This window comes from Chenopodium album, chromosome 18 (genome assembly GCF_948465745.1).
Source record: "Chenopodium album chromosome 18, dcCheAlbu1.1, whole genome shotgun sequence".
NCBI lineage: Eukaryota > Viridiplantae > Streptophyta > Magnoliopsida > Caryophyllales > Amaranthaceae > Chenopodium > Chenopodium album.
In genome coordinates, this window is record NC_137851.1 from 19533669 (window position 1) to 19559904 (window position 26236).

A 26236-nucleotide genomic window follows, 5' to 3' on the forward strand; every position below is an offset into this window, starting at 1 on the left:
TGTGTGTGTGTGTGTGTTTAAGTGTGTTTAAGGAGGTGCATATTCACAAATGATGAGCAACAACGAACAAGTTGAGAGTCAATCAAGTACCATCACAAATGTGCCAACTACTCCTACAATAGTAGTTTCTCCTAAAGTAGCACCTTTGATCACTCCTGGAGGAACAAAAGAATGGCATCCAATATGCCCCAATGAGTTGAAGCCAACTATAGGGATGAAGTTTAATAATCTTGAAGAGGGCCTTGAATTTTATAAAGGCTATGCATTTGCTTCTGGTTTCAATACAAGGAAGTCTACAACTAAAAGACAAAGAAGAAGCAAAGAATTGAAATATCAATATATCTTGTGCAATAAAGAAGGATACAAAGAGAAAAGAAAGACTACTGTAGAAAAAGATTTAAATAACAAGGAAGGGGAAAACAATGAAGAAAAAGCTTCAATCAAAAGGAAGAGACTCGTTACTCGTGTTGGGTGCAAGGCACATATTGTCCTAAAGCATTGTGATGATAACACATTCATAGTGACACAATTTCATGAGGGACATATTCATGCACTTTATACACCTAGCTACAATCTATTCCAAAAAGAAGGAAGGAAAATGAACATTTTACACAAAAAAATAATTGTGAATAATTCTAAGGTAACACTTTCAAATTCTCTTATGTTTCATGAATTCTATGTATGTTTTAATAAAAGTTGTTTGCTCATTTGACAAATGAGCAAATAATTTTTTGCTCATTTGCCAATTGAGCATTGAATTGTTTCATGAATTCTCTTATGTTTTAAATTCTCTTATGTTTCATGAATTCTCTGTATGTTCTAATAAAAGTTGTTTTCTCATTTGACAAATGGGCAAATAATTTTTTTTCTCATTTGACAAATGAGCATTGAATTGTTTGCTCATTTTAAAAATGAGCATTGAATTATTTGCTCATGTGACAAACTATTTTGTTCTTTAAATAGGTGAATATTGGTCCCGTTACAACTTTTCGAATGATGAAGGAAATTGTTGGAGGATATGAAAATATTGGTGCATCTAAGGAAGATTTCAAAAATTTTCATAGAGATTTAAAAGCATACATTCAAGGAAGCGATGCTCAAATGTTCGTGGATAACTTTACCAACAAAAAGCTAATGTAGAGCGCTTTTTTCTTTGATTTTGAGATGGATGAAGATTATTGCCTTTGTAGAGCATTGTGGGCAGACCCCCTTTGTAAAAAGAGTTATGCTCTATTTGGTGATATGGTATCCTTTGATACCACATACCAAACCAATAGGTAATTCATTTATGTGTTATTACTAGCTATGGCTTAAATTAATGACTTTGTTTTAAATAAAATTAGTTTAATTGCTCATTACTTCTATGTGAAAATTGAATATCCCCATAAGTCTAATATTGTTTGATAAGAGTATGTATATGGGCATTGAATTGCATGTTCATTTGACAAATGAGCATTGAATTATTTGCTCATTTGACAAATGAGCATTGAATTGTTTGCTCATTTCACAAATGAGCATTGAGTTATTTGCTCATATGACAAATGAGCATTCAATTATTTGCACATTTGACAAAAGAGCAAAGAATTTGTTTGCTTATTTCACAAATAAGCATTGAGTTATTTGCTCATTTGACAAATGAGCAATTGATTATTTGATAATTTTTCAAATGAGTATTAAATTATTTTCTCATTTAAACTTTATTTTGTATGTGTAAACAGGTACAACATGGTGTTTACTCCATTTATAGGGGTTGACCATCATAAGAATTGCATTAATTTTGCTGCTGGTTTCGGAGCAAAGGAAGATATCGTGTCATTTGAATAGCTGTTCAGATCATTCCTCAAGGCAATGGGTGGGAATGAACCTAATTGTATGATCACAAATCAGGATCCAGCAATGAAAATTGCTGTTAGAAGTGTGTTTAAGAAGACTGAACATCGGTTCTGTATGTGGCACATAATGAAAAAGTTACCAGATAAGGTGGAGAAATCAATCATGCAAGAAGAAACTGGTTTCCTAAAAAAATTATGTGCTTGCGTTTGGCACCTTGAAATTGAACCCGCTGATTTTGAAGAAAGGTGGAACAAGGTGATAATTGAATACCACTTGGAACAACATGAGTGGTTAGGTTATATGTACAAGATAAGAGACAAGTGGATTCCGGCCTATTTCAGAGATGTGTTCCTTGGAGGAATAATGCATACAACATCATGATCCGAAAGTGAAAACAACTTTTTCTGCTCCTTTATCAATCCTCATGTGTCACTTGTTGAGTTTTACTTGAGATATGAAGCTGCAATTGATGCCCAGAGACACACTCAAGGTCAGAATGATAATGATTCAAAGCACAAATATGCTGAGTGCAAAACACCACTAGGGATAGAAAAGCATGCCTCACATTTATATACTAACTCTGTCTTTTATGAATTTCAATACGAGGTTGAAATTGCTTGTTTTTCTTGTGGTGTTGATGAATTGAAGAAAGAAAATGAATTGGAAGTTGCAACAGTAAGTGAAGGAAATCGGACTAGAACATTTGATGTTGTGTTTGATCCAACTAACTATGACACCACATGTTCTTGCAAGCTATTTTATAAGCAAGGAATTCCATGTAGACATATGATTTGGGTTTGGAAAGCAAAAAGGTTTGAAACCATTCCTGAGAAGTATATGCTACACAGGTGGACTACTATGGCATTAAAGAAACCCATTTTTGACTTGGGAGGAAACCTGTTGGAGCAATGTGCTAATATAATAGACAAGAAAAATTGTTAAATGATTTATGGTCAGAGATATACACTTGTGTAAGTTTGGCAGAAGGCAAAGATGAAGATATTCAAGACCTTGTGATAAATCTTCAAGGAATAAGAAAGGATTTGGAAGCAAATAGGATTGCAAGAAATAATGAAACAACAGCTGGAAGTGCAAAAAACAAAGAGCAAGACATTGAGCTATTGATTGGAGCTAGTGTGCCAACTGAAATAATTGTCAAACCTCCAAAAGTTTCAAAGAATAAAGGGACTGGAGTTCATGTATCAAATGAAGAGACTTCAAAAAAGAAAGCGACTGGGATTGATGTGTCAAATGTTGAAACAAGAGGTAGAAGTGCAAAAAGGCTTAAGGGAGAAAAAGAAAAGGTTGTAGAACAAAACCAAAAAAAGAAGAGATTATGTAGAGGTTGTGGTGAATTGAGTCATCATGATATTAGAAATTGTCCAAAAAAAGTGTAATGGTACTTTTATATACATATAAGATTTTGTTGAATTTTTATATTTAATAATATATTATTAATTTTGTACTAATCATAGTTTAATGCTTTGTAAATATTGTTGAATTGAAAATAGAACATATTCAAATGAGTGACTAAATATTTGTTCATTTCTCAAATGAGCAATAATTCCTTGCTCATTTATCAAATGAGCAAATAGTTAACTACTCATTTTGTCAAATGAGCAAATAATTATTTGCTCATTTGGCAAGTGAGCAAATTAGCTATTATGTGAACTTGGAACAATTGCACTCCTGTTTCATCTCCCAGTCCAAAATCAGATCTCCTCAGGTCAAATGAGCAAACATATCTTTTCTCAATCATCAAATGAGCAAGTAATTCCTTGCTCATTTAGCAAATAATCAAAAAGGTAAATGCTCATTTCTTAAATGAGAAAAAATAGTTGCTCATTTGTGAAATGAGAAAACATTTCTTTACTCATTTATCAAATGAGCAAGAAATTCTTTGAACATTTATCAAATGAGCAAGAATTCATTGATCTATCATTTAATGAGCAAGCATCTGTTTGCTCATTTAACAAATGAACGAATATTTCAAATGAACACTAGCTGTATATAACAAGGTATGTGAAGTAAAAACAAATAAAAGATTGAATTTTAATTCAAATATAATCATCACTATAATAAAAAAGGGTAGGCTTCTGTTGGTAAAATATGTTTATAAATCAGTTTTACATCATTCAAAGACTACTTAAAAGTAGATAAAATCTTAATTTACCCAATTCCCTAAACCAAAAAAGACAAATCATTACTACTAACTATTTAATTCCCTAACATTCAGCTTTCTTCAGTCTTTTGCTCTTTCTTCCTTGAACTTTTTCTTCTTCAGGCTCTTCTTTTTCAGCATTTTCTTCTTTGTCAGCAACATAAACTTTACTTTGCTTTTTCTTCTTCTGAGGAATTTCTTTAACAGATTGAATAGTGTTCACTTCACTTGTAATTATTCCCAGGGTGTACTTTTCACGAAGTTTAGCCAAGATTATCAGCTGCAAAACAAATAACATAATCAAACCCTATACAATTAAGGAGATTTCAATAACATGAGCAAACATTTATTTCAATTAACATTTATAAGACAGTAACTGAAAGGATTAAGGGCTCAAACTAATTTCAATTAACCCACAACAATGAGCAATAGTTTATTTTTTTAGGCTTGCATTTTGAAAGTTCAGCAATGAAAAGGATGATTTCCTGTTTTCTTTGTATCGTTTATCATGCTTTATTGTAGGCCAAGCTAACCATTGGTAATATCCAGGAATTCTCATGTTTTCTCTACACAACAAATGGACTCAGAGCAATTTGGTTTATGATCTAAGATGGAATAAATGCTCACTATAAATGCTTTCTCTTGACCTTGCAGGTCCAACAGAAACTTAATGAGTCGGAGTACAAAGATTTAGTCGGTTATTTGAAGGCATTGAAGTCAAAAACTATGAAAATAGGTTCTGTTTTGCAATCTATTGCAAAACTGTTTTCTGGGTAAGAAAAACTTCTCCAGAAACTACAGTGCAAAGGATTTCAAGTTTTTCTACAAAAGTGCATGCCCAAACCATTAATGTCACTAACAAACAACACCCTCGAGCAATAAAGCATCAATTTTTCCATAATTCAGATGTAAATCATCATTCTCTGATGAGCCAAACCATATACAGTAGCAGAAATATGAACCCGTTAAGTATTTAAAATCAATCAAGTTGCGTAACTGCGTAAGGTCCAACAACCTAATCACAAGTTTCCTCAGTGACCATTAAAAGTAACACCACAAGTTGCAGTTGTAACTTGTAAGGCAATGGCCTAAGGTATTGCTAGATTAATGGACCATAGACCTCAAAATTAAAGTAAACATTTGATAGGAATCCTTGCTCATTTATGAAATGAACAAGTAAATCCTTGCTCGTTTGTCAAATGAGCAAACATTTCTTTGCTCATTCGATAAATGAGCAAGTAATTTCTTGCTCATTTAGCAAATAATCAAAAAGTTAATTGCTCATTTCTTAAATGAGCAAAGAATTAGTTGCTCATTTGTGAAATGAGCAAACATTTCTTTGTTCATTTATGAAATGAACAAGTAAGCAAATAGACCAAAACATCTTATTATTAATGAGACTAATCTGAAAGACTTACATTATTTTTCTTCAAACCAGGATCCCACTTTGCACAACCCATGTATGTTTCCATGAGTCTCATCACTGCAACTCCACAATGCAAATGATTTTTATCCGAAGACTTCCATGAACCATTAATCACAGAAATTTCCATTCGCTTGATATCATTTGCCAAAATAGAACTCTGTACATTTCCTTCACATTGAATAAAGTTTGAAAAAGCAGTTCTCTGAAAATAAAAACATCAAATAAGAAAACATAATAAAATCTGATTATTCAAGTAAAAGAAACAAACATAATGTGAATAGAGATTAACTTTTAAGCCATATCAAATGTTTTAAAAGCTGTTTATGATCTCCAGCATCTTCGTTATAATAAAAAAGCTCGATATTACCATTCAGTGTGGTAGTGTTAAAACATACCAAATAGTAATGATCTTATTCATAAACTGGGAAGAAAAAAAGCTGAATATCCTTGTGTGGTACAACTGATTTCAAGTACAAATTCTCAGCAACCTAAAAAAACATCTTATTCCGATGGGCAACAGAATCTATCTCATAGTGAATAAAGAAAGTCCTACATGTTAAAGAAAAAAAAATTAATTGCAACAAAAAAACAAAATAATTCAATAAAACAAAATAAATGAAAGAATTTGAACTTACGGTAGCACTAAGGTCAAAAAAGAAACGAGCAGGAGAATTTGGATCTCTAAACTGCTCATTATAATTCAAAATGCTACACCAAGCATTAATGATCTCTGTATCAACTTTATTTTTATTATAAAGCTTCTCAAGATGTAATCTCAAAATTTCAAGACCATTCTCTCCATTAAATACTGGTTCACTGCATAAAAAGAATAAAGAAAGTTAGTATGACTAAAACAAATGGAAGTTAATGTACAAGATAACAAATTCTATAGAAAAAAAATACTTACAAACGATTTTTATCATTAGCAAACATTGCTCTCAAGACACTCATCTGAACTGGAGATAATGGATTGTAAATTATCATAATGCGGGACTTAAAAGGTGATCTAAGAAGCACTGATGGCTGAGGTTTGCGTTTCTTTGGAATAAAACTCTTCTTTTCAGTATCACCTTTTCTCTTATGCACAATTACAGCTTCTTGAGCATCAGAAATGAGATCTTGAGGATTAACATTCAAAGCATCACCAACAGCTTGAGAAGCATCAGCAACAGAAGCACCAACTTGTGCACTGATAGAAGCAACTACAGGTTCAGTAGGCACATTGCTAGGGGGAGAATTAGTTTCTTGAGAAAAGACTCCTAAACTGAATGTAGGAGTTCCAGATCCTTTGGCAAGTGAACGTCTTGAAGCAGATTTGAAACTTAAATCTCCAAGTTTTTTTAACACATTTTTAGCAGTACTATCTGAACATCCAACATCAAGAATACAACTTGCTATCTGAACACTTTCAGAAGCAATCTTAGTAACAATCTTAGTAACATTAATGGGTTTCGATTCATTTGGATGAACAACCATTGCATTGATTGAAGATTCAGCATGCTTTTTGTTGCTTGAAATCTCAGAAAACCTATCCCAAGCTTCAATTACTGCCGGATCTTGCCAATACTCTTCATCTTGGCTAAATGAAAGAGTATTATCTTCAGTCAAAGTTTTGGAGCTCATCTTATGCTCATCACAAATGCCCATGGCATCTTCCTTCAACTTTTGTATCTTCTCGTTGTTTGGAAAATACTTGATGGCAGCTTCATGTTTTTGACTGAAATCCATGTATGCCAAGACCAGGTTTGTAGATGTTGTTGCAAGCTCCATAAGGCATTTCTGTAAAAAAAAATAAAAATAAAAAAAAATACATAAATAAGATAAATATAAATGAGAAGAGTAAATATGAAATGAGCAAAGTGGATATGAAATGAGCAAAGTGGATATGGAATGAGCAAAGTCATATAAAAATGAGCAAATTGAACTTTATATGAGCATTGAAGTTTTTGCTCATTTGACAAATGAGCAAAAAATTAATTGCTCATTTGACAAATGAGCAAAATATTAAGAACTATAATGCTCCTGCTCACAAGAAATATCCACATATTTATCATAAATGAGTTTCACAAGATTGCAGTAACCAAAGACCAACATTTACATAAAATACTTTTTCTATATTCATGAGATGCATATGAGTAATGCAAAAGCACACATATGGCCACTTGCCTCTATGCATCATACTGAGAAGAACTCTACAAACTACAATGCCAAGTCACCCCATTCCTCTTCCCAAAACTTGAAACTAAGATCTGCTCAACATACTACAACTCCACTTCAATTAATGAGTCTTGCAAATTGATGAGAAGAAACACATTACCCTCGTCAAAGCTCCCTTTACGATAATGTGTTCCCACAAAAACTAACTGCTTCACACTATATGCACATAAACTAGTATATTGTGTTCCTTAGGCCGTTAAGAAAGTTAGATGGAGTTCAGAGTGTTAACACAACCATATAACCTATATGTGTTGAAATTAGGTCAAACATAATCAACAGAGAAAGCAGAGGTTAAAAAAAAAAAAAAAAAAAAAAAAAAAAAAAAAAAAAAAAAAAAAAAACCAAAACAGAGAAAGCAGGATGACCTTGACAGACTACTAGGCTGACAACACCAAGAAATAGGAAAACGGGTAGAAGTTGCCTAATGACCATGCACTAAGATCTAAGAAGACAATAAAGCTAATACAAAATAACTAGAAGCAATAGTACTAGAGCAGAAAAAGTATTAATCCTTCCACTTCTTCATTTTTTTTCTCACTTGCTTCTTTCTGTTGTTGATGGTACTTTCAAGAATATAATATGTTCCCTTTTTATTAGATCTGGCTTCTTTTTTTCTTTAAAATTTAATTTTTTTAATTCTTTTATTTTATTCTCAGGCTTATGTGCTCTTCACATTCCACAGCCGGTTCTAGAGCAAAAAATTAATTGCTCATTTCACAAATGAGCAAAAAATTGATTCAGATTATGATTGAAGAATGACAAATAAACAAGAATAATTGTGTGTGTTTGTGTGTGTGTTTAAGGGGTGGAGGGGGGTGCAGAATTAGAAGGGATCAATACTCTTGTTCAAACAATGTCTAAAAATGAACAAAGAATTAATATTGGTTTCTAGAAAACTCATATAAATACCTTCTTTGGATCTTGTTCACTTTCTTCATTTTTTGTACGAATTGGATCAGATTGTTCCTAAAATCAAACAAAAACAAAACAAAAAAAGAGAAAAAGAAAGTTAGAACAAGTTGAAAGAAAATATCCTAACAAATATAAACCAAGCTTACTTATAATACATAACCAATTGCATAATTTGCTCATCTGTCAAATGAGCAAAAAATTATTTGCTCATTTCAAAAATGAGCAAGTAATTGCTTGCTCATTAGACAAATGAGGAAAAATTAGTTGGTCATTTTCAAAAAGAACAAAGAATATTACAGTATATATGATTACCTTATTGGCAACTACTTGAGTTTCCACTTCAGAAGGAATGAATTTTTCCTAAATAAAAAACAAAAAAGTTAAAAATGTAGGATAAAAAGGAAAAGAATAAAACAGAAAATTATAGTTAAACACCATTTTAGGCTGTGTCATGCTAAAAGAACCAGCATCAAGCTTTTTAGCACGAATATTTCCAAGCCTCCCTTTAAAGAGTTCCAATTTCTCACGTGTTGACAACATAGATGTTGTCCACCCTTTCAAGATTGGAATTTCACGTGCAGCTCGAACTTCCTCAAGTACAAATTGATCAACATATAATAACTACAAACAAGTAAGAAAAGAAAAATTAGTAAATTAAAAATCAACAAATAAGTAAGAAATACTACATTAAAAATAAACAAAAATTATAGTAATACCATAAGAAACAATAAAGACCCGGGAAAAGAACGAGTTGGACGTTCTTCCCAGAAAAGCTTGCCCTTCACGAGAGAATCAAGGATATACTTTGACCAATTCAAGTCCTTGATTTTATCAACATCAGAAATAAATGTAAGAATATCAGAATTAATGTTCATGTTTTGTTTCCCTGACAAAAAAATGAGCAAAACAAAAGAGAAATGAGCAAATAGAAATTTAAATGAGCAAAATAAAATAGAAATGAGCAAACTAAATTGAACATGAGCAAATTGAAAGTAAAATGAGCATAATAAAAATAAGAAGACTACCATCCATCAGTGTAGACACACAAAGAACTACAAAGTTCCGTTTGAACATAGCACCAGCTGACTTATGCTCCTTCAAAAACTCTTTAAGCTCCCCTATTTTGATAGAGAGTGAGTTGCTTTGGAATTGCTTTTTCCATTGCTCAATGACTTTTTTATTTCTGGAAAAATTATTTTTATCAATCTCTATGCCCCTTATTGGCAACCCAAGAACTTCATGCACATGGTCTTCAGTAATACGGAAAGGATCAGAATATTTAATGAGCACGTCTTAGCATCAAAGTGCTGCACCAATCATAAACCCAACCGCAAAGGCAGTTGGGTCACCTTCAAAAACTCCATCGACCCAAATCCTATATCTCTAACCGCTTTCAACTGATTTTGTGAAAGTAAAACTGCTTCCATAACTTGAACAATGGATGAGGGTGACATCCGACTGTGCAATGTCCCATGAATGTGAGACTTCAAACCTTCCATTTCATTGCCTGACTTCAAACCTTGCAATTCATTGCTGGATTTCATCTCCACTACCTTAATCATCTGTTTTTATTTCTTTAATGTGTCCTTTAAAACAATTTTTCCTTTGTCATTAGAAGATCCTGTCTTAAAAGTCCTTCCTTTATATTGTGGCTGTGTAGAACCACCAATAACTCCTAATTGTGCTGGCCCTGCTGCATCTTGGTCACCACCAACAACGGCTGCCCTTGCTACATCTTCGTCACCACCAACAACTCCTAACTATGATGCCCCCGCTGCATCTTGGTCACCACCAACTCTTAACTATGCTGCCCCTGCTGCATCTTGGTCACCACCAATAACTCCTAACTGTCCTGCCCCTGCTGCATCTTGCTCATCAACATTAACAGCAGAATCTGTCTCAACAGATGTCCTGCTCAACAAAATAGGTATCCTTGATGTCAAATGAGCAAATACTTAGCTACTAATTTAACAAAATGAACAAAAACTTAAATGCTCATTTCTCAAATGAGCAAATAGTTAATTGCTCATTTCTCAAATGAGCAAATAGTTAAATGCTCATTTGTCAAATGAGCAAATACTTAGTGCTAAAATGAACAACAAAACATAAAATGAACAAGTTATCAACTACTTTCAAAGCTATGAAGAAGTTAGAGAACTTGTTTTTAAACTCAAATTCTTTCTCACTGATATCTACTTTAAGACGTGATGTGAAACATAATGAACTAACTTCTAGGCTTCTGATGTGAAAAGCCAAACAGTAAAACGCCTTCAAACTATCAGCTTCTTGGCTTCTGATGTGAAAAGCCGAACTAAGTACACGGCGAAGTTGGTAGCTTTGTGGTGATGATAGTAATAACATTGCACAGGGAATTTTGATTGTGAGAATTTCTAAGACAAACAAAAGAGATGAGAGCCCTGTACTCCCATCTTAAACAGTTTTTTTCCTATTTGCTTTCACATACAAGTATTAACCTGTGGCAGTTTTAGATGTATTGAAAATTACTTCCCAACATAATCTACAACTTTTTATTGCTTGTAAGTTGTGGAAATTTCGGAGGTACTCTTACAAATTAGACTTAATAATCTATTTTCTTGAAACAGTGTCGTAGCACCTTCTCCCAATACTCTCTTGAGCCAAAAATTCAAAGAATTCTTGTGCTAGTGGAAATTTCTCTTATATAAAATTGTTATTCTTTACAGTGGTACACTTTAAATTATTATGTTATAAACTATTGACCATGCCTTCTGGTAAACATCAATTAATAAACACACTATACACCAAATAAGAAGTATTTTGTCACACTTATCATGTTATAAACTAAGTGAATGTGCTCTTTTAAGAAATGTCTGCAAACACCAGCATTAACAGCAATCAATTAACCAACATCTACAAACATCTTATCAAGAAAAGGAATCTTATATTATCTCTATATAAACTTCAATGTATACACAATGTAAATAGATGATGTGATGCCATCACCATTAAAGCACACAGTAAACTGTCAATTAAAAAGCTAATATTTCATAAATGAACAACAAAACATAAAATGAACAAGTTATCAACTAATCTACAAGAACTCCCATACAAGTAATACAACTCATCAATTAATCTACAACAAAAGCAAAAATAAAAATAACTCAAATAATAAAAATAAAATGAGCAGAAACACATACATTGTATTTTCTTGAGGAACATTTGCATTTGCAAAATCCATAGCAATTACTTCTAGGTTTCCAAACAAAACAAAGAAAATGTAAGATAATTACTCAAATGAAGCAAAATTAAAACTAAAATCAACTAATAATTACTCAAATAAAGCTATAATCAAACAAAAAATAAGATAAAACCAGAAAATAAAACATAATTGAGAACTAAAGTAAACCGAAAATCAACTTAAAATACACAAAATAATTAAAATACCTAAAATCAACATAATAGCACAAATTATCAGTGATTTCTAGGTTTCCAAAAAAACGAAAAAACTGGAAAATAACGAAAATTAGGCAAAATCAACTTGATAACTACTCAAAAAAAAACGAAAATAAAACTAAAATCAATGAAAAAAACAAAGTAAAACATTATCGACACAAATTGATAAACAATGTGAGCTGAAATCAGCGAAAATCAAACGAAAATCAACGATGAATGTAACTGAATGTGACCTAAAATTAATTAAAAAATACGAAAATATAAACAATAAACTCACCTTGACAAAGAATTGATGAAGATTGAAGAAGTAGTGATGAAAAATCAGAGAGAATAGCAAAGAGAAAGAGAGTAGAAAACAGAGAAATTGAGTGAGGAGAGAGAAAATAGCGTGTGAAAGAGGAAGGAGGAGAGAGAAAAAACGCAGGAGTTTTGTTTGACCGGGTTATAATGAGTCCTCACATATAATACGGTTCTCACATAAGGGATGTGGTCTCATATGATCCCATAAGGGAGTCCTCACACACACACACACACATATATATATATATATATATATATATATATATATATATATATACTTATATATATATATATATATATACATGTATGCATGAATCCAATCTTATTTAAGTATTATGAATGGTTTTTTCATTTCAAATTCTTTCAATTGTAGAATCATGTCTTCAACTAATACCGACAACGATTACATGTGCCCGGAACTCCCGGAGAAATTGGCATTTTGTCTCAATTTGACCAATTTCAAGGAATGGGAAGAAGAACTCCGGAAAACTTTTCGGAATTGTTCCATGGATTACATTCTTGACAATCCCATTCCAAGCTTCTTTTCCAAGGGGATAATGAGTGATGAGACTCAAGATACTTGGTGCTTGGATTGTGACAAGGTCACACTTTTGATGAGGAATTCCCTTCCGGAGGATTGGAAGCGGAGATTCACCTCATATCTTCTAGACATGCTTCTTAACAGTCTTAAGGAGCTTGTCACTATGTCTTCCGAGACAAGGGACTTGAATGTTCATAACTTAACCAAGTAGTTTATGAACATGAAGATCTAGATCCCGGAGGAAGGTTGCCTAGCTAAGGAAAGGCTCGAAGTGTGGAACAAGGTCTACAATGCTAGGCTTAGACCAGGAATGCCTCTTCAACCTCATGTGCTTCGAATGACAAGGCTCTTCAAGCACTTGGAGCTCATTGGGAAGCCAATAGAGGATGAACAAGCGGCTCACATGCAACTAAGCTCACTCCACTCAGGCTATGTTTCATTGAAAATGCATTTGACGGTTAATCGAGATAAATTCTCATTGATGGAGGTTGTTCAAGAGCTTCATAGAGCCGACTCTTGTAAGGGTACTAGGTTCTCTCTAAGGCCAAAGAAGAAGGAGTTCAAAGACAAGGCAAAGATGCGATGCTTATATTGTAGTAGGCGAGACCACTACAAAGGGAATGAAATGAGTACCTAGAAGATGAGGCAACAGGAAAAGTAGCTCTCACTTCAGGTATCTTCTTTATAAACCATCACTTGAATATAAGCAATTCATAGAAGTATTAGATGCCATAAATGACTCACAATATGCTCCTATTTCAAGAACTAAGTGAGAAGAAAATTCACAAGTGGATGTGCATCTACAAGCGGAAGAAGAAGAATAATCTGTCCATTAAACTTGTAATTGCATAGTTTATCTTAAAAAGAACTTATTTCAGTTTTATTGTTGAACATATTTTGATCTTTTGGCGTCGGACGTCGGGTTGTAAGAGCACAAGACTATAACTGTGATTGTGTTAAGTCTTGTTTATATGTTTTATGGAATTACACGTTTATCAAAATGTGCTTTATTTAGACAAACAAGCTTATAATGTTAATAATACCACCAAAGAAGACTAAGACCATTGAGTCAAATGAAACACAGTTGTGGTATTGTCTTCTTGGCCACATTAACATCAAACGCATCAAGAAACTTCTACAAGAAGGTGTTCTTGACTCATTTGATTTACAATCGCTTGAAACTTGCGAATGATATCTTTTAGGCAAGATAATAAAGCAACCATTCTCCAAGTTGGGAGAAAGGGCAAGTGACTTATTGGGCCTAATACACAGATGTATATGGAAAATTGAGCACAACCACAAGGAACGACCATCGATATTTTATCACCTTCACAGACGACTATAATAGAAATGGATATGGATATGTCTACCTTATGTCGCACAAATCTGAATCGTTTGAGAAATTTAAAGAATTTCAGAGTGAATTGAAAATCAGCTTGGTAAGAAAATCAAAGCCCTTCGATCAGATCGAGGTGGTGAATACTTTAGCAAAAAATTCAATGACCATTTGAAAGAACATGGTATAGTTTCAGAATTGACACCTCTAGTAACACCACCATGGAATAAAGTATCCAAAAGGAGAAATCGAACCTTGCTAGACATGGTACGATCAACAATGGGTCTTAGTGATCTTTCTATCTTTTTTGGGGGACACGCACTTCTAACTGCAGCCAAGACTCCATACGAAAAGCTGCAGAAAAGACTCCATACGAATTTTGGACAAAGAAACCTCTCGGGTTGTCTTTTCTCAAGATCTGGGGATGCGAAGCATATGTAAAAAGATTAATTTCTGACAAACTCCACCCCAAATCTAACAAGGTTTTTCTGTATGGGATACAAAAAAGAAACCAAGGGGTATTACTTCCATAAAAAAATCTGAGAACAAAGTGTTTGTTGCTCGCGATGGTGTCTTTTTGGAGAAGGAACAACTTCCAAAATGACAAGTAGGAGGAAAATCAAGCTCCATGAAGTTCGAGAGAACGAGCAACAAAATCAAATTGACAGTCAAAGTTTTCAAACAACATCTATTTATGTTGGTCAAAATGTGCAAAGTCAAATCGACAATGCAAATGCTCAGTCCGTTACCCTACGTAGGTTGCAGAGGCCAAGGTCTCAACCTGATAGGTATCTTGGTGTTGTATTAACCGAGAATCTGGACATCATAGTAGTGGATGGAGACGAACCGATAACCTACAAGCAAGCGATGGTGAGCTCCGATTCTGCTAAATGGCAAGAAGCCATGAGATTTAAATGGATTTCATGTTTGAAAATCAAGTATGACACTTGGTTGACTTACCCGAAGGTTACACACCTATCGGATGTAAGTGGATTTTCAAATTGAAAACCAACAGAGATGGAAAGGTATTCATTTACAAAGCTAGACCAGTAGCAAAAGGTTACAGGCGAATTCACAGTGTTGATTATGATGTAACCTTTTCTCCTGTCGCAATGCTTAAATCTGTTCGGATCATCCTAGTGATTGTTGCATTTAAAATTATGAAATATGGCAGATGAACGTCAAAACCGCCTTCCTCAATGGAATTTTGGAAGAAACTATGTATATGACACAGCCTGAAGGTTTTTTCGACCAAAACAATGCTGGGAAGGTTTGCAAGCTTAAAAAGTCCATTTATGGGCTAAAGCAAGCTAGCAGCAGTTGGAATCTGGGATTCGATGAACCCATCAGTAAGTTTGGTTTTATCTAGAATCTAGATGAATCTTGTGTTTACAAGAAGGTTAGTGGGAGTGACATCGCCTTCCTAGTCCTATATGTTGATGACATATTGCTCATTGGAAATAGTATTACAATGTTACAGTTTGTAAAGGCTTGGCTTGGAAAGAGTTTTTCAATGAAAGACTTAGGAGAGGCACAATACATATTGGGCATCAAAATCTATAGGGATAGATCTAAAGGGATGATTGGATTGAGCCAAAGTACTTACATTGATAAGGTACTGGCACGATTCAACATGGAGGAGGCCAAGAGAGGTCACCTACCCATGTCACATGGCATTACCCCAAGCAAGAAGCAGTGTCCAAAGACACCTGATGAGCAAGAAAGGATGAAACAAATTCCATATGCTTCGCTTATTGGATCGATCATGTATGCAATGGTATGTACCAGGCCAGATGTATCGTATGCCTTGAGTGCTACGAGCTGATACCAATCAGACCCGGGAGAGGCGCATTGGACTACAATCAAGAATATCCTAAAGTACCTGAAAAGGAACAAGGATAAATTCCTTGTATATGGTGGTTCAGATGAATTAGTTGTTGAAGGTTACACCGACTCAAGCTTCCAAACGGACAGACGATTTCAAATCCCAGTCAAGATACATATTCTGTCTAAATGGAGGAGCGTTTAGTTGGAATAATGCTAAGCAAAGCACAACTATAGATTCTACAACTGAAGCCGAATACTTAGCAGCTGCTGAAGCAGCCAAGGAGGCAATTTAGATTCGTAAGTTCGTTGGTGAACTTGATGTTATACCCTCCATCATGGGTTCAATAGCCCTTTATTATGACAACAATGGAGCTATTTCTCAAGCTAGAGAGCCAAGGGAACATCAGAAGGTCAAACATGTCAAGCGACGATTTCACATGATAAGAGAATGAAAGTCAGAGGGTGAAATTAGAATTTGTAAAGTTGGAAGGGACGACAATGTAGCCGATCCACTTACTAAACCTCTGCCTCAAGTGAAGCACCACCTGCACATTGAGACAATGGGAATCAGGCATGTTGGTGAATGACTTTGATTTCCTTGTTTAGTGTTTTAATTAATTTTGAACATTTTAATGTAAAACACTATGATGAACCATTTAAATTTTGGAGTAATTTAATTTCATGCAATTTTATCACTCCATTTTTATTCAATTGTGGTTTAGGATTAAATATTGAGTCCATTCGATTATGAGAATATTCAAAATAGGGTATCAAAACCAGTCTTGGATAAAGAAACACCTATTATGTGAACATTGAAAATAACAATCGAAAATTATCCCTAATCGAGGTCATTTAAATGATGGACGATTAATGACCACTTTATATTAGTGTGTATTTTGATTTATAGCACCGTTTCTTGTGCTACAAGGACATGATTGTCATAAATCATTTGCACGGGTATTGATTTAGAACCATACCGAATCGACCTAAGAGAATACTTTAAGAGATTTAAAAATCGTCATAAGTGCACCTTTCATTATTGCTATCAGAACCTCTTTCCTCGACTATGAGTATTGTGATTTCTCTTGTCTGAGTACTAGTCCGCTTTGATGTTCGTCAAACATCTTCCGTACATGGGGATTACAACGGCAACACTCGGGCGGCTAGGTCCTCTTAGTAAGAGAAGTTGACAGTACAAGACTGGGAATGTCCCCCTATTAACCATAGGGAACATGTCTTTGTTGTTTACAAGGCCTCTTGAAGAGCGAGACTGCAAAAATGCATGGACGTGCTCAGATGGATTTTATGAAATCATCTGCTTATTGACATTCAAACTCGGATTTCGAGAAACACTTCTAGACGTAATAAGGATGACAAATAATCTTACCTTATAGTTCATGAAGAGACATTAAGTGACATTGGAAATAGGCTATACACAAAAGCGCACTTGTCCGGAGGACAAGTGGGAGATTGATAGGAATGGTGTCCTTCAAACAAGTGTATTATTCCGATAAAGGGTTCGAAATTATTAAAAAGCTAATTATTCAGTGAGGTCAAGTGATCGGAATGCCTAGTTGGAGGCCGCTTTCGATCAATAATATTAATGTATAATTAATATTACAGGTTGATCTCGACTGAACCCTTCGGCTCACACCCAAGCAACTAACGATCTGTCACGACAAATTAATCCCAAAGGAATTAATGAGTCGCTCGAGTATTATGAACGTAGACATCGGAAATCAAGCTAGGAGCGTCAAGACCGAGCGTCGCAAGTCGAGTCGAATTAATAAAAGAAGAGACGGCAAAAATCAATTAATCAAAAAAGTACCAAAATACCCCTAGGATCGGAATGCCCTGAGCAAACCAAGTGCTAGGGGCAATGATACTAGCACAGAAGCTAACATGCGCACCGCACCAAGCCAAGGGTGCTGGCAGCACTAGGCTAGTGCGGGGTGCACAGCGTGCTAGCATGCACGCTAGCATCGCTTGCTAGCTGCTGCTAGCACGAGGCGCAGCACCATAGCGCACCACACCCAACAGCAAGCAGCAAGCATTGCTTGCAAGGCTAGCACGCGAAGGTGCTGGCAGCAGCGCCCAACAGCCCGCATCAACGCGAGGCTTGTTGGCGCTCGCCGCTGGCTCGTGCGAGGCCAGCCAAGGGGCGAGGCAGCCAGCTGGGCAGCCTTGGCACCCAAGGCTGGCAGCTCCAGCTAGCGTACCTTGAGTGGCTCTGATTTTAGGGTTGGTTGAGGCGGTTTGGAGATCCTTGGGGGGCAAGGCTTTGGTCCCCCCCTTGTGGTCCTCACCTACCCTCTTCCTCCTTGTTGCCACTTGTTGATTAATTATTGTTTTGGTATTTTTCTTTTGTTTTTGAAATAAAAATAAAATGGAAAAAATGATTTTTACAACCTCTCCCACATTGATGGGAGAGTGAAATGTATTTAGGAATTCTCTATAAATACCCATGTATTGTGATTTGAGAATTCCACTTGAGTTGAACTCAATAAGGCATTTCCAAAGAGAGAAAACCTTTAAGTTCATTAAAAATCGAGTTAGTTTATATTTGGTCCGGCTCGACTAAACTCTGAGTTAGAGACCGGACCGGTCGAGTTGTGGGTGAATTTCCGTCGGAGGTCTTCTCACGTGCGGGAGTCGAAGATTTCCAAGTAAGATCTCGTCGAACGAGCGAAGCACGTGTCAAGGGTAATGTTGTCTTTTCTCTTTATGTTGTTAATTATGTCTTTTAGTTATCTTAATTGTGAGCGGGTCTTGGGGTCGGATTTTGTTCCGCGGGAAGTCGAACTTTCCGAAAACTAACATCATATTGATACGCAGCAGGCAGCAACCAACTACCAAGCAGCCAGCCACAAGCAACAAGCAGCAGCATTAGCTAGCCACATGCAACAGGCAGGAGTAGCTGCTTGTAGATGTAAGAATAATATTAGTTCCTACTTAAATTAGGTAAAAATATGTTGAATTTACGTCATGCTTAATCAAGAATTCTAGCTTCAGCAGTTTTGGTTTAGTTTGATTTGATTGCAAAAGTATTGGTTAATTTGGACAAAGAATAAGAATTCATTTGAGAAAAATTTATTTTGGATGAAATCATGTTGGTAACTAAAATTTGGACAAGGGCATTTTTCATTTTCTTTATCTTCTTTTTGTTTTGTTACAAATTTGGTTTTCTATTTTGCATTTGCCTATCTTGTTAACCCTTTGAGCCTATTCCCTTTCTTGATTATGAGCCACATTACAAGCCTAATGACCTTTCATTTCCCTAACCCTTAGTTTGGTAAAGCATTTTGGTTTGAGAGTTAGTTTTGTGTTGTGATAGTTTGTATTAAAAATTAGAAAGTATTATGCTCTTTGGACTAAGAAAGGAAGTAATTTGTTTATACAGTGTCATAAAAGCAAATGCACTCAAGAAAAAGCCGTCCATAGTAAAACAAAAATATAAAAAAAAGGCAAGGACACCAAATAAGAGTTTAAAAAAAAAAAAACGGAAACAGAAACAGAAAAAAGAATAAAGAATAAAGAAAAAAAAATTGGCAAAGAAACAAAAACAACAAAGATATTTTAGTTTGTTTCATTTTCTTCCCTATTTCAAGCATTGAGGACAATGCTTCGCTCAAGCATGGAGGGAGTGTTCCTTCGTTTTTGAATATATTGTGTGTTGGTGTTGAATAAGCTTGGGGGAGAGGGAATTATTGGTATTTTTGTTTGATGTTTGGTTATTTCTTGAGTTTTTTTTTTTAGAGTTGTTCGCCCTTTTTCTTCACTTAGGAAATATCACAAAATTTTTCAAATTTTTGCACACCTTGACCCCTAGCCTCTCGTTACAAACTATAAAAGACCCTTAGACCCTTGAGGGTTGAGTCAACATCGGTGGAGCGAGATAGTTTTCAAGCCTATGGAGAGAGTTTGCATGGCTAAGACGTCGGGATTACCTTCTCAAAGTTTTTCATTTTCTTTATCTTTTTCCGGTTCCTTCGAGGAATCATGAGAAGCTAGCTTAAAGGTTGATTTGAATCTAGTGGAGAGAACGTGGCCCAATTGGTTGGGACTAGGGTGAATTGAGTCCTCACTATTTCTCTATGCTTAGCATATTTTATATTTCAATCAACCATTTACATCTTGGAACGTGCATACATTTGTCTATTTAAATTAGAAAGGTTTGCATTCATTCGTGCTTGTTTTTTTCTCTTGTCCAAATATGAACTTGTGTTTTTCTTTCTCTTTTTATGTTTCTTTTTCTTTTCTTTTTATTGCCTTTCCTTGGTTTTTGTCAAGAGTTGTGGGTTAAACTCTTAGAAAACCTTCACGAGACCTCACTCGTCCTCATAAGCGACTTTGGGGTTTAAAGGGCTTGTTTTAGCTAAAAACAACCGTGATTCCTACGAAAGTGAGTTAGTGTATATTCTTTCTCTTTTTAGTTTATCTTTCTTGAATAAATCATTCTCCTTACCTTGTGTTTCATTGCATTTTGCTCGAGAAAGAGAAAAAGATTAGCTTAGGGGAATTTGATAAGTGACATTTATGTCACTTTTAAGGGTGTTTTTATAGTCGTTTTCCGGTTTATTTTCCAATAATTTTCCATGTTTTAATCTTTATTTTGCTTATTTTCGTGTTCTCGTCTTTTACCCTTTAATTTGGTCATTTTTGCATTTTTATTAGTTATTAGCTTAATTTCGTAATTTTAGTTAATAATTTCTTATTTTCTTATTTTATTTTGGTTTAACCTTTTATTTTACTTTGTTTTATTTTATTATATTATGTTCTACACTCGGTTTTGTTCGGTTTTGTTTGTAGGAGTGTTCGGGTCAAGGCACTTATTTCAAGGTCAATTGGCTTGGATTGAAATTTTGTCTTCGAATCAAGCAATTGCCAAAAAAGAAGATGCCCTTTTTGCTCAGCCACCCTAAACCTTCACCACACCCTTCACTGCCCTACACCACCCCTAAGCAACACACAAATTAAACAACTCCCCCACTCCCTGCTACACAATCCTCAATTACCAACCTCCATCTCCACCTCACAACAGTCCTATACCACATTAATCCCCACCGTCTCCATCTCACAATCACCACAGAGCCCGCGCAGCAGCTGCAATTAGCAGACTAGCCTACACCACCAGACCACAACCAATTCACCACCGCTACACCCTCAACAGCCCCCTGCTCCACCTTGCACACCTGCTCAAACCACCGTCAATAACCGCCCAAACCACCAATTGAATTCGGCAGCCCTACAAATCGCAGCAGTGCGCACAAATTCAGCTAATTTCGATACCCTTCAAAGCGGGCACTAAGCTATATCAAAGCAATCGCTCCGCAATTGGTTCAATTTCTCCAATTTGAGGCAGATTCAAGGAGCGGTCCGCTCCAAAGGTTATGAGCGGCCGCTCCGAGTATCACGTGCTTAGTTGTACAGATAACTGACGATAGACGGTTGCAATTAAATCAAGGATTTGAACGCCATGATTAAAAAATTGATCAAAAGTTAGCCGCTTGATTTACTGGTGATGATGCGCTGAAAGTGATGACCGAAATGGCAACAACCAAAGAAAGGAAAGAAGAAGATTGTGGGTTTTGGGAAATTTTAATTCGTGGGCTTTTGTTTCCATTTTATTTTATTTTCCTTTTTCATTTTTATTTCTTTTATTTTCTATTCCTTTATTTTCTTTATTTTTAATTTATTAAGAATATAAATACCCACTTTGGTTTAAATCTCTAAAATTTTGAATCAACCCAGATTAGATTAGTTTTAGCCTCTCTTTTATTTTCTCTCTCTTTGGGTTAAATTAGGGTTTTCTCTATCTAGTTTAGGAGTAGTTTTAGAGGGAGAAAGTTTGAATTTTAATGGAGATTTGAGATTTTAATGAAGCAAATATTTGGATATTCTTCTCAATTATTCAATGAGCTTTTCTAACTTTATCTCACCTTTATTGCTTTCATTGATTCTTGTTTTTGCTTAATTGTTTGTTGATTTGAGTATAATTAGTTTACTAGTTTGATTCTTGCTTTAATTCTTGTTTTAGCTTGTTTTCCATGTTTTTGTTCATTATGTTTGCTTAGATTTTGTTCTAGGGAAATGGATGAAGGTTATGTTAATGAATTGAATAATTGGTTGTGATTTGTATGCAATTGATTCTTGAATATTGTGTATGGATGATGCTTACATGGATTAGAATCTTTCTAGCTAATTGATTCTATGTTTATAATTGTGCTTTCAATCGATTGTGCGGAAGTGAGTTGTTTGAGAGTATAAATTCTTCCATACCTATGCTAGGTTAGTTGCACAGGAGTGAATTAACTTAGTAAGATAATTAGCATGCTTAATTACGCGGGAGTGAGTTGAGTGTGTTGATCGTTCCTAATTGAGATCATTTTCATATAATTGCAATTTTGTTGTTGAATGCATTGATGTAGTTGGATTCCACTTTCCCTAGTTTTCGTTGTTTGCTCTCAGTAGTTAGTTATACCTCTCTCTATATCATGACCATCTGACTAGCTTAATTAGCATAAACTGATACACTTAGTCTAAGTGGTTCGACCCTATACTTGCCACTACCTAGCTTGGTGGAAGTTTAGGTTTATAAATATCTAATTTGATTGGGGTAGTAGCCCAACGACCTACTTTCCCGCGATCAAACATCCATTTGATTATGTCAAGAAAATCCGATTCTACTGCTCTCACATGAGTGATGTCCTAGGAAACAAGCTTTATGACCTCCCTGATCGAGTTTCTACTATGATTATTCACTATCTTCCGAATGAACCCCCATACCTCGCTATCAAAAAAAAGTTCTCTGATTTCTACTTACTGGGGGACATTCCAAATTACTTTAACTACAAAGATTATTATGGTCAGTGGTATCCAAATTATAGATACTTGATTTCTTACCTCATTAAAGTTGAGAAATATCATTGTGAGCGTTTACACATTCCATATCCAAACTACTACTATGATAATCTAGTGGGGAATAATCTCCCTTCCTCTAGTCATCAGTCAGGAAGTTCTTCTCTTACTCAAATTGATCAAGCAGGGACAGTTGGAGAGCTAGAAGAAGGAGGGATGATGGATGAGAGTAACCATACTGTTGATAGTTCCATTATGAAGATTACTAATCCAAATCCACCTCCAACCCCAATCATAATCGATATTTCATTTGACAATGAGGAAGATGAAGAGTTCGTTCAAGTTGAGGAAGAACTAGAGTCACCTCAACCAACGGAGGAAGCAGAAGACCCTGAATTGGATCGTGGAAGCTACAAACAATCTATAGCTAAGAGGGACAATGTTCGAAAGGACTAGATTTTGTAGTTTCATTCCTTTTAGGATTCTTAGACTCGTCTTCGCATTTTATTTAGGATAATTGCACGGAATAATCCCACCATTTGGACGTCCGCTAAAAATAATCCCACCTTTGGATTATTTTTAAATAATTCCACCTTTACCCCCAATTTGCTCCCAATGGTCCCAAGTGACCAGTTACCTGTTAGAAAGGTAATTTTTTTTTGGGTTTAAAATACACGTGTTACCATACAATTTGTCTAAAATTTTAAATTAAAAAAAAATTAAATTTTTTATTTAAAAAAAAAAAATAGCCACCCCTTACCTCTCCCCAACCAGCCCGACTTCCCAACCCCCCATGGGCGGTGCCGGCGCGCCTACAACCTCCCTCTATGAGCCTAGAGAGACCAAGTTTTAACGCAAAATTGAACACAGAAGAGCCACAACCAAAAATTGAACATCCCCATACCAGATTCTATGTATATTTCTCCAATTTCCAAGCAATCAGTTTAGAGCACACAAACTTAGCTTCTATGGCGACTGTTTTTCTATTTCTAATCTCCACTCATTGAAATGGTGACCCTCTCAAATGGCCTTTCTTAATCCTCTTTTCTTCTGGGTACTAAACCCTTTTCTTTTTCAACCCTTTTCTCCTCTCTAATTCAATCCAAACCCATAATTAATCGGAGTTTCTATTTTTCAGGAAAAAGGGGTTGTGTGATTCAGGTGGAAGGGGGAACAATAGGGGATGTTCGGCACGGCGCCAATGCAGGCTTTGGGGATGGGGTCCTTGGCGCGCTGATGCCGGGGAGGGAGGGAGGCAGGCTAAGTTTGGTGTGGAGGGGCAGAAGAGCTAGGGAGGAGGTTCGAGGGTGGTTTAGGGGAAGGGATTCAGAAACGCCTAGTTTTATTAGGGAGGGAGGTGGTTCAGGGGTTTGGGCGACCGGAGCCATGGTACAGGGGTGATAGGGGCGGCGGGGAAGGCTTGGGCTGGTGGTGGTTTTTATATAATTATTGATTTTATTTTTTTTTTCTTTTAAAAAGAATTTAACTTAATTTAAAATTTATTTTTTTTTATTTTTATTTTTTTGACAAATCACAGGTTGACACGTGTCAAGTAACTTGATATAACAAGTTATTTTACCGGTTAGGACCATTTTTAGCGGATTAATATCAAAGGTAGAATTATTTAAAAATAATCCAAAGGTTGGATTAATTTTAACGGACGACCCAAAGGTGAGATTATTCCGGGCAATTTTTCCTTTTGTTTATTTCAGTTTTAGTAAAATAATAAGTGGCATGTCCACGGTGAGTCAGTAAATTTATGTATTTACATAAGTAATTTGAACTCATTTTATTTCAGTATTCCATTGATTTTTTTACTCATCAATAAAATTTCATTTATTTTCTTGTCAATTAATTCATTTCGTTGACAATTAATTCATTTCATTCCCAAATCATTCATTTCATGTCGCTATTCCAATGAGCCAATTCTCAATCAAACCAATCCAATAACTCATTTCTAAGCTCTAGGAGTCCATCGAAATTGTTTTTATTTGTTAATGTGATGCTTTGTTAAATGTATTGTTGGTTAGCAATCAATAATTGGTTGACAAAGCTGCAAATTTAGGGAATTTTAGCTTTTTCTATCCCAATTTGTTAGCTTCAAAATTTAATGTGTATCTTTCAAGGGTATTAATTAGTTAGATGAGTGTCTACCTTGAGAGCTAACAAAGACCATAATTAATGAAGACCCTTGTTTTAATTCAGGCGAAGAAAGATGGCAGGAGGGAGTGGTAACAACAATGATGGAGGAAAGTTGAGTGAAGTTGTGAGACAATTGACAGTTGTTGCCTAACAACTAGAAAGGAACTCAACTAATAATTGGAATGCTCAGGGAGAGCTTTTCAAGAAGGTGGCACAAAGCAAGCCACCAACCTATCAAGGAGAGCCAAACCCAACTATATTGGAAAACTAGTTAAGGGAGTTCATGAAACTGTTTGGGGTAGTTGGGTGCCCGGAAAATTCTAAAGTTGGTTGTGCTACTAATTACCTGAGGGGTGAAGCTAACCTTTGGTGGCAACAAAATGAAGCTACCATTAAGGCATTACCTAGATTCAATTGAACTATGTTTCAGGGAAAGGTTAGGGACAAGTTTTACCCTAACTTCTTATAGAAACAAAAGGCTGAGGAATTTTCTAACCTCGCAATGGGAGAGATGTCAGTCACTGAGTACAACATCAAGTTTATTGAGCAGTCACGATTTGCCAAGGAGTCTATATCTACAGAATAGTCTGAGGCTAGAAAGTTTGAGAGTGGACTAACTACTGATTTGCAACTAAAGCTGTGTGGGCAATTCATATTTGAGACCTTGGATGAAGTTTATGGAAGAGCTGCCCACCTCTATGCATTGGAGTTAAAGAAGTAGAAAGAACTAGCTGAGATAGAAGGAAAAGGAAAGAGACAGGAGGTGGGGCAAAATTATGGGAACCAAAAAGGCAACCAAAACAACTTTAAGAAGCAAAAGTACCACCTTAACAATAATAAATTCAACAACAACAATAACTTCCAAGGTAACAATTGTCAAGGAGGACGAAACTTCAATGGAGGAAATAAAAACTCTGACCAGAGGAATAATAAGGATAGAAGGCGTTATTTTTGTAAGACGTGCAAAAATAACCACCCTGGGAGAGATTGTGATGGCAATCTAGTTACTTACTGCGCTTGCAATAAGTTAAGACACAGGGAATATGAATGTTTCTTCAAGGATCCCAATCGCAACAAACAGGGCAATAATCAAGGAGGGGCTCTAAGAAACTTTCAAGGAAACAACAACTATTCTAGGAACAAGGAGGCACAGCAGAATCCGGCAAAAACCAACAATAATAATGGGAATAATCAATCGAAAGGTGGAGCTGCAGGAAAGTTGAATGTAATGAGTAGGCTTGAGGCTGATTC